The sequence below is a fragment of the Anomalospiza imberbis genome, chromosome 12 (genome assembly GCF_031753505.1).
Source record: "Anomalospiza imberbis isolate Cuckoo-Finch-1a 21T00152 chromosome 12, ASM3175350v1, whole genome shotgun sequence".
Taxonomy (NCBI): domain Eukaryota; kingdom Metazoa; phylum Chordata; class Aves; order Passeriformes; family Viduidae; genus Anomalospiza; species Anomalospiza imberbis.
Window position 1 is genome coordinate 11,161,203 of NC_089692.1, and position 18,005 is coordinate 11,179,207.

Below are 18,005 nucleotides of genomic sequence, written 5' to 3' on the forward strand. Positions count from 1 at the left end.
TGCTCCCCCGAATTTTGCCAGAAATTGAGGATTTTGTCAACTGCCCCAGGGTGTGTCACTCCCAAGGAAGCCAAGTGAGGCTTGAGGGGTGAAGGCTGCACTGCCCTAGACAAGCTGCATGGGATCAGTGCCTTGGGTGGCACGTCCTCTTCCCGCTGCTCCCTGTTTGCTATCAGCACCTGTGATAACACAAGTGCTTCCGTGGCACCAAGCACAGCAGCAGCAGCAAGGGTGACCAGCTCTTTTTCAGGCAGGCCCAGTTTCCCCAGGCTCGCTGGAGAGCTTCTCAAAGCTGTATGTAGTTAGTGACATGTTTCTTAAGAATTTCCCCATCACAAAGCCATGTAAAATAGATTCAGCCAAGAACTGAAATCATTACTAAGTATAAATTATCTTATCTTTCATTTTTACCTATTCACAGAGGGGAAATGCACCTTGTGCACCATACAAATCCAATTTAAGCTCTGAGAATAAAGGTCTAAGTAGGACTTAAGTAGTATAGAGGCTGTTAGGCTGACCCTCTACACTGGGGTTAATTTCATCCAAAAGCTTTTCCAAGAGATAAGGAAACAATCTTTCATGTACAAAGTGCTTGAGGAAACCAAGAAACAGTAAAAGAATCTGCCTGCTTTGAAAGCTTTGTATCTCACCTCAACACTCAATAGAGAGATGTGTTGTGTTGATGTACTGTAGATTATACCTTACCCAAACGGTGAAGTTAAAAGAAAACAGGATCCCTTGACACTGTCTTAGACAACCCATAATACAGCACTATCATTAAACGAAGTTTACAAAAGGCTTCTATTTACATGTCTGCAGAAAATAGACCGGGGCACAGGATGCTGACTGCAGTGTAAATGTTAACTGAGGGACTGCATGGCTCTGGCTGCGCTGCGGAAAACCGAGGGCAAACAGAAGGAGGAGGGAACAGTGCCCAAAGCAGCCCTGCATCCCAACAGCAGGCTGGCTTTCTGTGGAAAACAACTCCACCAAGCTACAGGAATGGAGAGCAAGAGCAGGATTAAAGGGAAGTATCTGGCAATTTCAAAGATGGTTGTGAAAAAGTAGCTCAATGCTGAAAGAACAAGAGACAGGACTAGACGTAAATCAGCCTCATTGCTGCTGGCCTCCAGAAGAAGTCTCTAGAATTGGTGGTCAGAAGTTAAAAGAGATGGCAAGGCACATCTGTACCTTGGGAATGAAATGTTGTTTTCATGGCAAAGCTTCACTGTTGTAAACACCTGGGCCAACCACTATATGTGTGTAAAAGTCTGTGGTGCTCATGTTGGAAAGGTGAGGCTTCTCTATGGGCAAGTGAATCCACATCTGTTTTCTTTTGGAGATGTTTGAAATTGGGAAGGGAGAAGGAAATCCCAGTTCTAAACAGATGTATGGATAAAGAAGAAGAAAATACCTTTCAGCAGGAAATAGATTAATTCAGGTGTATATGAATTGTTTTTAATTTCAATAACAAAGAAATGCAAAAGAAGAAAATATCTGAGAATAGTATTGGTGAGCAGAATATGACCAGCAAGGATAAAGACACCAAGCTTAGATTATTTACAGACCAAAGTTATTTTGGACAGTGCTGTGTCCTTATTTTCTCTTCTTTCCAAAAACATTTCCAACAAGGCCGTGCATAAGGACTCCTGTCGAGGTGAATGCTATTTGGGACTTCACTGTTTGGAACCAACTGCTTTTACCCACACACTCAAATAACCCTAAAATGACCTCTATTCATGACTAATCTGGGGCTGAATTGAAAGGACTGCCCTTGAGAGAAACCTCTGCATCTCACAGCAACAGGCAGTGCCAGCCTGTGCTTCCCCCAGTCAGCATGGCCAGGCCACTCACAGCCCCTGCAGCTCTTGCCTCCATGTACTGTATGGAAGTTTGTAATGCCCAGGTTTGTCCTAAACACAAGTTTCATCATAATTTGACCCATTTTCAAGTTAAGCCATCACTGTGAGAGGTGGAATTCAACGTTCTATTCTATTATGTAGCTATTAAGACGCAGCCCTGCAAAGATCTGCTGTGAACAGCTTCCCTCAGAGATGCACTTCCCTGCAAGGCCTTTGCATCCTAGATGTGCTGTGTCACACATGCTCTAGTATCATGTGTAGCCACACATTGTCATTAACCACCCTTTAGTAGGTAATAGGGTGAAACATGTCAGTGAACCATAAACCCAGACTGATTTAGAAGATAAATTGTAATGGCCCAGAAGTAGCTGTTACAACCTTTCCTGTCAATACTTCACCTTTAAAAAAATTCCCTAAATACTTACTAATACTACCAGATGTAATGGCTGTCAATAACATTTACTTTAAATAGTCCCCAAACACATTACATAACCTGCATTTAAAAAGTCCATCTTGCCAATATTTGAAGGAAGTGCAGCAAGCTACCCTGTCACCTCTGGTGAGCTCCTGGGAGCAATGCTGCTTTGCTTTTCCACATTAACCCTTCACTGCCTGACCCACCTCCTCCTGAAAGTTAAGGTGAGGATGAGAGAGGCAGAACTCTGAGTGCAGCTGCAAGATGTGTCAGGTTCAGTGGCAGAGCTGGTGTCTGTTGTTCCTGCTCCCTCCTCTTCAGACAAGGGCAATTATCAAGCAGCCCCATTTTGATGATGGAGGCTGCAGTGTGGGCACACTGATGGCAATGAGTCAGGAAATTGGGCTGGGAATGAATGGGGAGGAGCAGCCCAGTGGGCTAGAGACCTCTCATGGCAGTTTCTTGGGCCAGTAACTGCTGTCTCTGCTGAGGACAGCAGTAAACCTGCATGGAGGCTCTGCCCTTGCTTTGTCCCATCCCTTAAACCATGGTTTTGTGTTTTAAATACCAGCACAGCAGTGCTATCACACAGAAGTTGTAAGTTGGCAGCTGGGTGATCTGAGCATGGATGCAACCCTGTGTGCATTACCACTGCTGAAGGTTGCTTTTGGTTAGGAGGGCAAATGAGTGGCACATACTGTGATTACACAAAATAGGGATCAGGATAATTACTGGATTGCTTCAAGAGGGAGGCAGGAGGAATCATTTGTCACATCACAAGCATTAACTGTCAGTGTTAATTACAGGTATTTATGTCTGCCACTTCTGGGATTAGTCAAGTAAGCATGGTATGATGAAGAAGGGCATTGCTGAGGGAAATGGAATCCTGTTCCTTGGGGCAAGAGCAGAGCTATAGGATAATCACAAGTGTCTTCCAGGTCTCATTCACCTCCTCTTCCTCTCTGGCAAAGCAACACTTTGCAGTTCTGTATGTCAACAGCACTGAGCAGAAAATAACTTGTCTGAGACATTTGCAATTTTTAGATTTCACTCAAGCAGGGTCAATGCTCCACAGTCTCCAAAGAATGGGATGATATTAGACCTTTGAAAAAAGTGGCCTATGTATAAATATTCTACTTTCAAAAGAAGTCATATGTCTAATCCTTCTATTAGGAGCCAAGACCTAGACTTCTACAGTGTTTAAGGGCCTGGGACCAACATAGTCATATAAAGAGTAAAGTCCTCTAAGTTTTTAGTGCAGCTGTTTCAAACTCATCCAGATGTGGTTCCAGGTGTGGGAGGGCACAGCAGGAATAATATCATACTCATGCCTGGATCTGCCAGCATACAAACCAGAGGCAATTGTGACAGAAGCACCACCCTTTACCAAGGCCATTTCTAAAGGAATCAATAATCTAACTAATTCAGAAGTCAGCATTTCCAAAACCTAGCAAGGAACAGTGGCAATGGGAAAAGTTAAAGAATGATGTGAACATGATTTGTTGTGTGCCAGAAGTAGGAGATACCAAAGTATTTTGAGGAAAGGTGGGGAGAGTGGCTGGGGCAGAGGACAGGAGCTGCACCCCAGGGATGGGCTCTCCTGGATGCCAGGTACTGGTACTTGGCCTGAGCATTCAGCTGGGCTCTGGTGCACTCCTCAGCCCCAAGTCCAGGGGAAGAGTGAGTTACTAACCCTCACACAGATAACTACACTAGAGGTTTAGGTGCGCACAACTGACTGTATTCACACACAGATCAAGTCTTATATGTACTCCTTCTCTCCAGACTAAGTCAACTAAAAACGACTCTTAGGGTTGTTCTTAGCCCTACACGTCCACTTGTGATGACAAAATTATAGATGGAGACTCTGGGGGTGCAACGTCACTTGGGGCATGGTCTCTAGGTCGCTCAAATGTATAGAAATGGCTATACAGTTCTTGTAAAAAGGAAGATCAGAGAAAGAACAACACTAAGAACTATCATACCCAAACAATAATTCAACAATAAAGGTTTTTTGATGCCACAAATCAATAGTGAATTTTTCTATTTCATCTTCCTGACATCCTTTAGGTGAAAGCAGGGGATGCACATTGTCCCATCTCTGTAGTAAATGCCCCAAACCATGTGGTAGCTCTGCAATAACGACAAAGAATACTGAGTTACCATCACAAGACTGTTATTGTTTTGGAAGATCTTTCAACTCATGATTTTGAAATGGGAATACTTCAAATTTCATTTTAAGAGATTCAAGTCTTCCTGGCAAAGCATAATTTGTAGACAGAGGTGCTGCTTTTCATTACACCCTTGCAATCTAGAAGGCTTTAGGGCAAACAGGGATCTTGGTGAAATGGCAGTAGAACCTTCAAGGGATGAGACTAGTACAAGACTGCTCATTTGCACTGCATCTTTAGGAATGTGAAGAAACAATACCTCTTCTGGTATAGGCAGTGTTAACTGTTTACACTGGAAGAGGTATAGTTTGAAGGATGCCTGTTAGCATCCTTCTGGAAAAGCATGACTTTGAAATGCTCACTGATTGTAAGCTTGCAGTATAACAAAGTACTAAGGAAGCTCAGATGACAATTCCTCCCTAATCTAGATCTGAACATTCTCTGTTACTTTAATGAGCTAATTAATCATATCCTGAGACTTCTATTTTTTCTTATAAATCTTGAAAATGATGAATAGACTGTGAATCAGTCATTTGCAAATTTATTGTCTGAACTAGCACTTCAATGCCTTCTAGTACCAAGGCACTGCTGGAAATAAAGATGCACTTCTGAAAGAGTTAAAAAAAGCAGGGTCAATTATCACTGGAATGCTAACCAGAACTCTCTAGGGCAAGATAAATCAATAGTAAATACCATCTTACTAGGAAAGTGTGTGTCATTTTCAGTTCAGTGTACTGGAGAACACACTGCCCTGTTAAAGTAAGTAAGAATTGTAAGAATATCTTGGCATGTAGTAGAAATAGCAGTAGGTGAAGTTTCCTCCATGAAGCCAAGAAGTGATGCAATGGCAGCTTGTATGGCTATAATTGTATATTTTGCTAGAATCAAAAATAAGGGTTTTAATGTATTATTAAATTCTTTGCTTGGAGGCAGGCATCCACACACCTACAATTATTTTAATTGCATGTTCCAGATTTTTTTGTTTTTCAGAATTTTATGACAGAAGCTGAAGTTAAAATTAATACCTCTCAATATACCTTCCTGAGTTTCAGTAATAAGTTCTTCTCTTTGGGTAATGGAGTAGTTTATTCAGTGTGTTACATTTTTAGTTTTATGGAAAGGTTTTGAATAAATTGTGCCAAACAAAATACACGTGGTAACCAGTATTCAAACTATCGTAAATTAAATGAGTCTGGAGAGCAGAAAAGAACAAGTTTGGAAGCTGAAGACATCACTACAGTCCAGGAAGAGATGACAGTGGATTCACACATTGCAGCTTCTGGAGTCCTTCTGGAACTGTCTCTAAAGAAAGCGAAGAAGCAGGCTCTTGTGGTTAAACTGCAAGTTGGGGGTTGGCTCTGTGCACTTGGTACCTGCTCATGGCAGGCCAATACCTGGGTTTGCAGCATGTTCTTGCTCTGCACTAAGGTTTCATATGCACACTTAGCAGGATGTAGCTTATCTCACTGCCACAACAGAGCGGTCATGGGAAGGACAAAATCCTTCTCTCAGCACACAGTGCTCTCTGTGCTTAACATGGAGCACCTGACACTACACACATCCCACCTGAACTCCTGGAAAGGTCTGCTGAAGCTTTTTACTACCACTTAGCCTCTGTACCTGATTCTGCTGGTGAATTCAATGATCTGCAGAATACCTGGCTGATTTCCCTTCCCAAAATCTCCTGCTGGATCCCTCAGATTGACATTTTCCCAGACTACACCAACAGATATCTTTCATCTCCTCTGCATCAGCAGATCACAAGAACTATCAGGACCTGTTTAATTTCACTGACACCAGTAGTATTTCTCCTGATTTATAGCAAACTAAGTGGAATGGGAATTGGGGCTGAGCTTTGGGGGTGGGGTCAGAGACATTGCCATTTGCCACCCCTTTCCACTGGGGCAGAAGGCTGGATAGCAAGTGCTCATATTCTCATGGCAAGGGCACCTCCTTTTAGGAAAAATATTCATATATACCCAAATCTTGACTTTCATTAAGCTTAATGCATTTGCAGCCAATTGCATTTGATAGAAAGCCTTTCCTAGGTAGTATTTAAGCTCATCAAGAACACTAATCAATGGCTGGTAGTTAAATGCATTCTTAACTTTTTATGTGCATTGTCCTTGTGCCATGTGATGTGATGTCTTTATAACAAGATCATTAGGGAGAATCACAGAGATTAATAAAAATACAAGGAGAATTGGACGCAAGGGGGTCCATTAAATAGAGCAGGATTACAGACAAATGAGGCTCTGTGGTATTCTGAATTGTAAGATTTTAAGTGGATTTTTGCTATACTCTATTGTTTATTGGCCTTTTTCTTAGTTCTTCCTTTTACAGCTCTACTGAGCTCATGCAAAATAGGCTGGTCCTAGGGCAAACCTAGAGTTGGGAAGAGAAAAAAGCTCATGTTTCCAAACTGTTGTGTTTCTATCCTCCCTCCTGGAAAGAATATGAAACCAGGACTTAAAATAAAAGGCAGAAATTCTAAACAACCCCTTTGACTGCTTTTATCCAAAGACAAAGTTTTGAGCTGAAAAATTCCATTGATCTATCAATATGTTGCTTAGAGAAGAGTGAGAGGGGAAACTGCATTTATTTCAGGAAGATAAGCTCTATTTAAAAACAGAGTAGTCAGCTTCAGGCTGAGCTCCACACACTGACTCTGCCCATTACAGAATGTAAAAGCTCAGCAACACGCAGTTGCACCCCAGACACCCTTCCAGCATGAGAAGCAGCAATCTCTGGTGGATGGAGCCTCTCTGGGGCAAGTCACCACATTTCCCTGTGCCTCAGTTTCTCAATGTGAAATTAGGAATAATCTTCTACCCTCTTGTCTTTATTCAAAATAATACAACTTGTTACATCTCTTGCCACAGGTTATACACAGTACTTGATCAATACAGTGAGGCCAGAACTAGTTCTGGAGCCTGTAAATATCAGTACTGAGTAATAACTAACTAAGTAATTTATTCAGAAGAGGCCAAGCAATAAGGACAGCCTAGGAATCTAGGAGTGACTTGTGCCTTGGTTTGGGGTAAAGATTTAAGAACTAACTCTTTCAGCATTATAATAAACTTGATGGGTTTATTTTTTCTATTTTTCACAGAAAATCCTCTACACTATTTCTTTGTTTTAGTGAAGCCTTAACTAGTCTGTGCTAGCTCTGCTGACCTGGGAACAAGCTTCAGCAGTCTTTAAGGCACCCAATATTAACATGAAAGTCTGTAATCACATCTTCCCAGCTGTTAGAGCCCACAGTGTCACTGGGAGTTTGCATGGCTAAAACAGAATTTGCTGTATAATCCATGTGCCGTGCTGTTCATGCATGGTAATTATGTATAACAAAATCCATAAGAAAGGAAGCAGCTACATATAGTCTGCTTTAAAGTATGAAGGGGAGGACTTATTTTTACTATCCAAAGAGACCAGCTAGAAGGAAAATGTTTCCATACTTTGTTCATGATTAGCAACCACTAAACCATCAGTGGGCCCAAATTTCACAAGGCACTTTCTGAGTACCCTTCCTATCTCATATGGTCAACTATTAACCTCTTCCAGCCAGCAGATACAAAGTTCTGAGTTACAGCTGTTGTCTTTAGAGAGCAAATCCTTTACTGTATTCATAATATACAACTTACAGGCCCACATGCTGGGAAGAAGATGGTATAGAGATGCCACACAGAATGACCTCAATTTCTGACTGCCAGCATCCTGCATCCTGCCACTACTGCACACCCACTCCCATGTAATCTGTGGCCCACAGAGGATTTTTTTTTTCCATGCAGAGAAAGATATATGACCAGCTTTCCAATTCGACATAACTTATGAAATACTTCTTCATGGAAAATTTAGACAAAACAAAACTGTCACTGTTATATTTCCTACCATCTTACCTCTGCCTTTTTAGTATCTTACGGAAGTTGTAATTTGGGTGCCTAATTTAATTCTGTGGTCAGCATCTCTTAAAATGTATTGCTTCTGAGACATTGAAAGCTGGGGAAAAAAAGTCATGTCATAGTAGATGCAACCTGAGCACAGCCCCAAAATGCAGCAGATATTCTTATGTATATAAGAATTAAGTGAAGCAGACTTTCCACTAGGCCCTGAGAGTAGGCTTAAAAAGCAAAAACAGAATTGGGAAGAAAATTGAGTTTCTGGGGCAAGATTTTGTGTCCTTAGCCTCAAAGAACCCAAAAAAACACAAACAAAAAATGCCCGTAAAACCACCCTCAAAACCCCACCCAAAACCCAATTCAGGTTTCAGAGGAAAAGCATTACAAGTATTTTTTATATCACTACCTAGTTGTGATAAATCACCATCCAGTTAAATATCAGAAAAAATAATATAGGCAGCAAAGTTGGGAGCAGCTCTGCTAGAAACAACCTGTGATTAAATGTGGTCCTGATACATGGAAAAACAGAGGTTCTTAGGACCTGCTTTACTTTTAGGCCTTATAAGGATTAACTCAATATCTCAGTTGCCTTTACTTCCCTGTTTCCAAGCCGTGCCTTGCTCCCCAAAGCCACAACTCCCCACCTAAACATTTCTGTCTTTGGAGCAGAAAGAGGCAGGGAAAAGAAGCAGCCTTCAGCAGAGAAATGGAGCATTCAGCAGGCGACAGCCTGGTGTTTGTGCTTTTGAGGCTGCTCCTGGGACTCTGGCATTGCCCAACAGGAATATTTCTGCTTTGTTTAACACAGTGAAAAAACATCAGTCGACACTGTAATGTTAAGAGTGGTGGATGCAAGTACAACCGATAAACAAACACGTCTTTGTTTTATTAGTGGGGAGTGACTTATCATAGTTAATTATAGGAATTTACAGCTATTTATGTGAACTCAAGAAAGCAGAAAACATTCATTTGTTGGTAGTGTAACTGCTGGGTGGAGGCAGCCCAGATGCATGGAGATGAATGCTAGACTGTATCTTGTTTGCCTTGTTATGCACAACTTTACTATGTAAATTTGAACTTCAGTGACTAGCTACTTGGCACATTAGAATGTATAATTACAGACACACAAAAAACCCATGGAAAGTGACATTTAAAACATTGTTTCTTTGTCACATATCAGTTAAATATAGAAAAAAACCCCATATTTACTTTAATCCGCAGTAGACACTTGGTCTCGCACCTGCTACTCACATGCAAAATATGTCATTATCACTCAGTGTCCATCCTCTGACACAGAGAAAACAAAGTCACTTTGGTTCAGTTTTGTCTCACTTCAAGCCTCAGAGGAACTGCACTTACAGTGGAATGTTAAGCAGAAAACAAAACCAAAATAGCATGACACCAACCACAGTTCATTTGCAGGGAAAAAAAAAAAGGCTGCTCTTGTGCATATTCAATAATTATCCCAAACCAGTTATGATATGATGGAATGGACTCCAGAATTAACATTTCCCCCACTTTTCAAAGACAGAGCAGTGCTACTGATACACCACTGCCAGCATTAGCTGTCACACCACTGCTGCAGAAAGGGCTTGGCCAGCAGCACAGAGCTGGCAGGGCCACGGACCGTGTGCTCCCCTGCACACTGCTGCCAGATAAGGCTGCTTATGTCCCACATATTTCTGCTGGACAGGGATCATTGTGAACAATTATTTTAATCACATAAACCAACAGTTTCTAAGGAACACCAGATCATCTGCTAGGAAGGACCTAAAATCATTCCTGGCTCTGTAAGGACAAGCTTCAGCGAGCAATTGCCTCAAAAAAACCCTTAGATATATAAATAATTCCCCAGTACTGCAGTGGCTACCTGCACCATATCCTGTCAATGCCTTTATCCAGACCTCCTGGAAGAAGTGAAATTTATTTTGCAGAGGGAAGAATAAGCAGAGAGACATTAAGGACAGAGTGGATTGTTTGAAGCAGCACAAGAGCGGGCTCTCCAAGCTGACCTAACCTCATCCTCTGTGGCAACGTGCAGCTGTGACAGCTCATGCTCACAGACATGAGCCTGGCTGGCTTCAAGTTGGGCTCTTTATGAAATCAGACTCTCAGCAGGGCTTGTCTACATGCTAGGGAGCAGTGCAAGAGGCAGCTCCATCCCCACTGTGGTCACAGACATGCTCCCTGTGATTTGCCCAGGATTACACCCAGGAAGCTGTGCAAGTAAAAGAGGTGAACCAGAATTTTCAGGGAAGCATCGGATCACCTTTCTTCCCATAAAAACAGCATTCATATTTGACAAGATCTTGCAAATTTTCCTTTCTTCTAAGACCAAGGAGTGCAGGAATGCAGGATGTTGAAACCTGGATGCTGCAATCTAATATAATTTTGATTTAAAAATTCAAATAAAACTCTCATCCCAAGCACATGTTTCTCCCAGCAAATAACTAACTCATCTTGATATCTCATTTACTTCTCTGCTTCCAAACCATGCCTTGCTCACCAGTACCTGCAATTACACAACTACCTAAGAACAAGTTTTACATGTAATTCCCACAGAACATGGGACATGTCTATAAATCCCTCAGACTCTTTACAGAGGATGCAGCCATCTCTGGAGTGGAACAGGCAAATTGTGCATTTTCTGCAAAGCAACAGCATTGAAAAGTAAACCTCTGTGTTTAGTCAAAGCTACAGTAGGGGATTTAGAGAGCACTGAGGACTCCCACAGTCCAACCAACTTCCCATGCCTGCCTGTACCTTTTTCTTATCCTTTTCTTTCAAAGAACCAATTACATTAAGCTAATTTTTTATCAATCAGTTCTTGCCTTATGGTAATCTGTCTTGATTTCTTGCTAAAATCCTTTCAGCCATTTATATATTACACCTTCAGCCTGCACATCATGCATTTCAGAAGGAAAAGTGAGCAGCGTCTTCTGGGCCACGTTCCCACAGTTTTGATCCACTATTTGTTTTGCAGCTATAATGATTATTTGTAGTTGAGAGATCAATGGAAGCTCTAAACATATTCCTGTGACATCCAGAGTACAGCTTGCATTCAGTCACAAATGAAAATAACCACACTGTGCGTGGGTGTCAGAACAGGCAATGCAAACACCCAAAGCATAACAGGCCTGAGGAGGTACCGCAGAGAATATCAACTCACACTCAAAATGTCATATGGCATCATTACACTGCGCCTAACAAAAATAAGGGAGCAGAATGGAAAGGTTGCAAAATTGCTTGTAAACAGCACTGCCAGGTGGGATGTTAATGCATCCTCCTGAAATGGCAAGTGGAGCAAACTGTGTAACCTTCAATTAATGTGTCTAAATCCAGGCTCTTCCCCCAATGAAAGTACCACTGAGTTGTAGGGAAAGAAAAGAGGAAAGTGAAGGGAGGGCAGATGAAGAAATTATATTTTTTCTTAGAGATTTTATAGTTGGACATATTATAAAACACCAAAGACATCTGCAAAGTCTGCTTCATTCTGCAGTAGTAGTATTTATCATACAGGGTGCTTAAATCTTTCTGCTGTTTTTGATTTCTCCACATGCTTAGTTTTCCATCCATCAATTTGTTTCAAGCCATTCATACACACATATACTTCAACAAACTTACAAAATCGCACTGTTTCTCAGGTCATATTTCAGTTTGTACAGAAAAAGATACCAGTTTCTGATTTTTTTAGATCTTTCCTTAATGAAATAATACTTATTCCAAAAGGTTTTCTACTGTTCTGGTTGTGATCTGTTTCTTTCCCAGGGCAAAAATTCTAATTAATCCTGTTGCTATTGAGCTTCTCTTTAGCAAGTGCAAGACAATCAGAAATAGAGCAGCTACTGTCTAAACTTCAAAATCCTGGAGTGTAGTCCCAGCATGGAAGATGCACATAGACCTTACGGAGAGCTGGATGCATTATACATTTGTCTGACTTGAGTATTCATAGCTGAGGAAATCAGGTTGGTTGGTACTGTCTCTTTTGGGAACTCTGACAGATCCTCACCCACATTTGTCATCTTAGTCATTTTATTGCAGCCATAAAAGCAACTTTATGTTCACACCTTACCTGCTCACTGGGAGGCAGGAGACGAATTTATTAGGGAAAGAAGCAGACATTAATCAAATTATTCACATGGCAGAGATTGGGCAGTGTCTATCTAGTATTTCATAGGCTGGTCTATACCCATGTTTCAACTCAAATATATCCAGTGTTCAAATGCAAGTGCAGCCTGACCTCCAAATCTAAAGGAAAAGCACAAAAAAGCTTCATCTTCCTTTTCCTCTCAGCACTGGCCAAAAGGGTGCCTACATGCAGCATTAGTGGGTCAGACTGGTTAAAGGCTCCAGACAGATGCTGCTGTCACCTCTCTGAGTTGCCTGCTGCTCCATGCTGCCTTCAGCATGTTGATTGTGAGCACACCCAGATTTCCCCATTTTCCCACCTGCCAACCCTTCTGCAGGGTAAAGGGGCTCAAGTGAAGCTCTGTAGGCCCAGAACACTGGACTCCCCTGGCACTCACAACTTTTCCACAGCCAAAGCTCAGTGTTTTCCTGCACAGAATAACTTGCTGGAATCTCAGGTCACCTTTCACATCTCCTTGATAGGCATGCACAGTTCTGAAACTTCCCTTCTGTGAACAGGCTGAGTTGCTTGTTTTTACAGTATTACCCTGCCTGTGTCAGTGTGTGACATTTCAAGAGGTGAAAACACCCATTTAGCTCACCCCTGGATCTGATTGTGATTCTTTTTCTCTCAATGTAACTTTTTTTCTCAATGTTGTGTCAATGGGACAACGCATCCTGCTCATTCTCTGATTGCATCCAGATTGCTTCTCTCCCAAGAAAGAGGCACTTCATGATTTCTGACACTGAGTCACTACCAACTAAAGCACTCCACAGTTTGCTTTTGAACAGCCGGGACAGGAATTGATTAGGGCTAAGTGAAGATCTCAGACTACAATTTACTAAGACAAAGCCATCTCCACCATCCAGCTCCTTACAGTGTTTTGATATTTTCAGACATGTTACTAGTGAGCATATATTGATTGCCATTCCTTGAACGTGGCTGACAGCATTTCCCTACTGAGTGACTAAATGATGTGTATGTTGAAACATTTAATTGAATGTAAGTATGTTATTGGTAATTTTATTCAGGATTCCCACATGAGACAAATCACACCCATTATTGAGAAGTCCAGGTCCTGGAAAGGGGCCCAAACCTTTATCTGAATTTAAAGACACTGGAAAAATATAGGGGGAGAGGGTGGAAGGAAAATTGAATTGCTCAAGTATTGCAGGAACATAAGAAATGGATTTTTCTTATATTATTACACCACTTAAAAATTGTGTGCCTAGACTTCTTTCCAAATACAGATAGAAAGCTGTTTTAGTTAACTATATGAAGAGGGATTGAACTGCCAAGTGAAGGCAAAGATAAAGGACAAAACAAAATAAAGCACTTAATCTCTTACTTTACTTTCCTCTTGCAAAGTATTTCAGAAGAATAGCAAAACAGGTACAGAGGCACAGGGCTAGGAATTAGGTAACTGATGTATGCAGGTATGGTCTGTAACACAACAGTTGGGTGTTTGGATAATATATATACAGCAGTATAAAACATTAATATTTATGCAGCAACAGTTCCTAATTTTGTAAAGGTCTCAAAGAGTGTAAAAAATACTACACCAAGCTTGTGTGAAGACAATAAAATCTAGAAGACAAGAAATACAATCTACCAGCATGCAAATAATGTCCTCCATGATATTAACAGAAATTGCACACCTGTATTTACAATTGAGTGTAGTTTGAAATTCCTACAAAGCAGTATTGGGATGAAAATATTCCAAACAAATACACAAGCTTTTAATTTGAATTCTGATTCAGCTGACAACCACTGAATTTTCAGTTGTTGAAATGCCATGTTGAACATGCGAGAGAGAGGAGAGACGCACATTGCAGAACTGCATTTATGACCAAAGCAAATCCTCTGACTGCTTACCAGTGGAGTAAAGCAGCGTGCAGGGCTCTCCAACTTCCCTCTGTGCAGAGTAATATCACATGACAGAACCTCTACTGCACGAAATGGCAAGCTGGGAAAAATAGATAAGGAAAGCATTGGTATTGAAATACACAAAGAACAGCAGATACTCTTTATTGTGTAACGCATTAAATTATAGTGGATAGTGTAAGTAATTCGTAAGTGTCACTCAAGTGTAAAAAAAGCACTTAAAGGAAAAAGTTTGTAAAATTCAGGAAACCTTTTTTCCTCAGTTTCTGAATCTCCCCTTTTGAAATATCCTCAGGGTACAGATGGGAACACGCAGATTTTTAAGTTGGAGTATGTACATTTCATGAGCCCGGTAAAATCACACAGCATGCTGCAGAATCCAGCAGCAAAATGGCAGGAAACAAACATAGGATTCAAACTGACACTGAAGATGGAGCTCAATTTCTTTTCCCCAGTCCACCAAAGAAGTCCCTTTGCTGCATAGAGAGGGGAATGGCACATGGATTCACATTTCTGCACCTGCTCTCTTGTGCTGAGTGCAAGCTTGCTCATGCTAGTCCAGCACCAACGTGGTGCATGACCCAGCTTCACAGAGGCCTCAGAGATCTGCCTGCATTGGACTTCTGCAGGTTCTGTCAAACAGACTTTCAAATACCCGTGGGTGAAACTTATTAACACCAGTTATGTGTGTTTCCCGTTCCTTTACTGGATGGCAGATGTCCATACCCGATTTCCTCAAAAAACTAAGAAATTCTCCATAACAATATGAATCACACTGAATTGCCTAATTGCCCACGGTCACTACACACACAGAAACTCACTTTTTATTTCCCATAAACTACATGTATCATGGTTTCCAAACGACTGCTAGTCCAATAGATTATTCACCTTTTCATTCACCTTCAAAGCTGGAGATAATACATCCCAGGAGGGTTGTTTTGTACTTCAATGCAGACATGTCCATTCAGTGAGGGCATATCAACAAGTATTTTCGGCTTGCAGATAATGATCTCTACAATTTAAGTCTAAAACATTTACCACACTGCATGAAATGATAACACAATCTCAGCTTGCCTGCACTTGCCAAAGTCTTAGCAACCAATCCCACTGAAAGCCCAGCTCTTGTACCTTTCCTTCTCAACTTGAAGAAAGCATCTTTACTAGCAACCTTTCCTCAGCACCTTCTTTTCAATAAGCTACTGAAACCTGAGACCTTACACGTGACAACTTGGCATACAGGTCTTAAACAAAGAATCAGATGCTCAGGAACAGGACCTGCTAAGCCTCCACAAATGTTTGCATTTAGTCCTTATACAGATGCTCAGCAGAGATTTCCATGCTTTGCCCTATGGGCTTCAGAAATGTGGTCAGTACCTGCTGGCACTCACAGCCTGCTCAGGATGAGGGGTCATTAGCCATGCCCTAAGCAGGAGCTGGTTTTGAAAGTGTTCAGCCCCTGTAAACAGCTTTATGTTATCGGCCCTGAAAAACCAGCCAGAAGGAACTGCATTGTCACCCAACACACACTGGGTGTGTTCAAACACAGCAGCAGACTTCTGCCAAAATCCCTGGCTGGCATGACTGCAGCACAGCTGACAGCTGGCAGGTTCCTCGCCTCTTGCTACCCCAGACCTCAACCATTTTGAAAACTTGGATGTTTGAACATTAGTTTTGTGTTGAAAGAACAGCCAATATTTAATATATCATCCACCTGGGACTGGTGGCCCACTGCCATCATTTCGTTTCTGCTGTGGTAGGGAAGAGCTCTGGGCTGACTGGGAGGCCAGCCGCTGGCACAGGGTGGGCAGATGGGAAGGAAGGAGCTCCTAAGCCTGAACAGATTGAGATCCCAGAGGCATGTCAGCACTCCTGAAGTAGATGCTGTCATCTTCTGAAGACACTGGGGAGTTTTGTCCAACTCAAAACTGCAGTAGAGCTGACTCCAGAAAGTCTGTGAGTTCCTGATCCTTCTCCCCACACACTTCACTGTGTCAAGCTCAGAGGCCCCAGGTATGTAGCTGAGGAAGCCCACAGCCAGTTTTTACCTGCTTGGCCACTGTTAGACTTCAGATTTCATTGACCTGGACAGCAATACACAGACACTACTTCCACATGAATGAACTATTCTTGAATAATTTCACCAAATATTTTAAGACCCAAATTGCCTGCTTTGAAATGCTTACCTTTACCCATCCTCCTTTTATCTCACAACCCAGGAAGAGGAATGCTGCCAAGGCAGGAATCTGTTTGGCTGGCGATGAGCTCCTTGATAGGCTCCTTATAACATTTCAGTGCACCGCAGGCCTCCCGCTAATCATTGAGGTGAATGAGCTTGAGTGGCTGCCTGGAGTGAGCTTTAGGAAGACTTGAACCCTCCAGAGGACAAAATTATTAAAAGAACACGGGCACCTAAGGCCAAATCACTTTAGCATGAGGGAGAAGCATTTTATTTTGTTTCAGTGGGTTTCTTTTGAAGTTATAACCACTCAAAAGTGAAAATTAAAAGCCATCTCATTAATATTTTTTGCATTTCTCCCCATATCATCCTGTCTAATAACTGCCTTTATGTATCCTTTAACTGTCCTGGATGCATTTGATTTCAGCACACTGATTTTTATCTGATCTTAGTAATAGATTTTTTCCCTTGTCCAACTCACAAAATACTCTTTTATTGCTCACAACTGCCACTGAATTTATTTTCTTAGATTTTACATAGTCTGGCTATTCTCCTGAATGAGCACAACAATATACCTCTTCCATTGGATCCCATTTGGAATCTGGATTCCTAATCTAACATAAAATTCTCAATGCTACAACTGTTTGCCTATTTTTCCTGGCATGTTTATTGCCATAACTCTGACAAAATGTATATAAAGCTCAAAAACAAATGTTTACTTCCATATTGCCACCCATTTGCATGAGATTGTGCATCCTTCTTGTGAACAGCTCAGAGACCAAAGCTGCTGCAGGGAACATGACCATGTCTGCAGAGAACAAACCCTGAGGATGCAAAGGTACCACACTCCCAGCTGGTGACATGGGACTCCACTATAACTTAAACCTGCTCACATTGTCAGCTGGGAGTAACAAATTTCTGAGTACCTGCTTTTGAATAGGCCCTAGGAAGATAGGAAGGTAGAAAAATTTAATTAAGTAGCTTGTTTTGCCACAGTCAGTCAGGATAATATTGTTGCTGGTTTTGATGCTAGTAGGACCATTCCCAGCTTTTCACCATCCTTCTCACTACAGAAGAAAAAGGAATTCAACCCCTTTGAAACAAACTGAAAGTAGAAATTGTAGATTCCTCTGATGATCCTCAGCTACCTGTGAAGAGTTAGACTGTCCAACACTACACAGCAAAGCAGCAAGTAAAGGTCAAACTGGATCAAACTTGCAGCTGTATCATCAGTGACTGTCTTAGTCCTAAGACTGGTTCAGAGCCTGGATGACTGTGAGATGGGCTCAATAGATAATATCCTAAGCATCCAGTGGCATGAACAGTCATTCCTTTTGTTATTGTGCATTACTATGCTCTGCATTTATTATCTGAATCAGGATAAACTTCTTCAGATTTATGTGTTTGGATTAGGGTTTGTTTTCTTTTCTGACAAAAGCCTAACAAAAAATAGGAAAACAAGGATCTTT

At 41.5% G+C, this 18,005-nt stretch overlaps 1 long non-coding RNA gene across 5 annotated transcripts in view; it reads right to left on the minus strand.

Moving 5' to 3' along the window:
* LOC137481199 (uncharacterized) overlaps positions 1–18,005 on the minus strand; it is a 260,106-nt gene that overhangs the window by 89,761 nt on the left and 152,340 nt on the right. For all 5 annotated transcript variants that reach the window (XR_011003400.1, XR_011003392.1, XR_011003393.1 and 2 more), the window contains one exon: positions 14,352–14,442. This is a non-coding gene — a long non-coding RNA (uncharacterized lncRNA). The remainder of the gene's footprint in view (positions 1–14,351; positions 14,443–18,005) is intronic.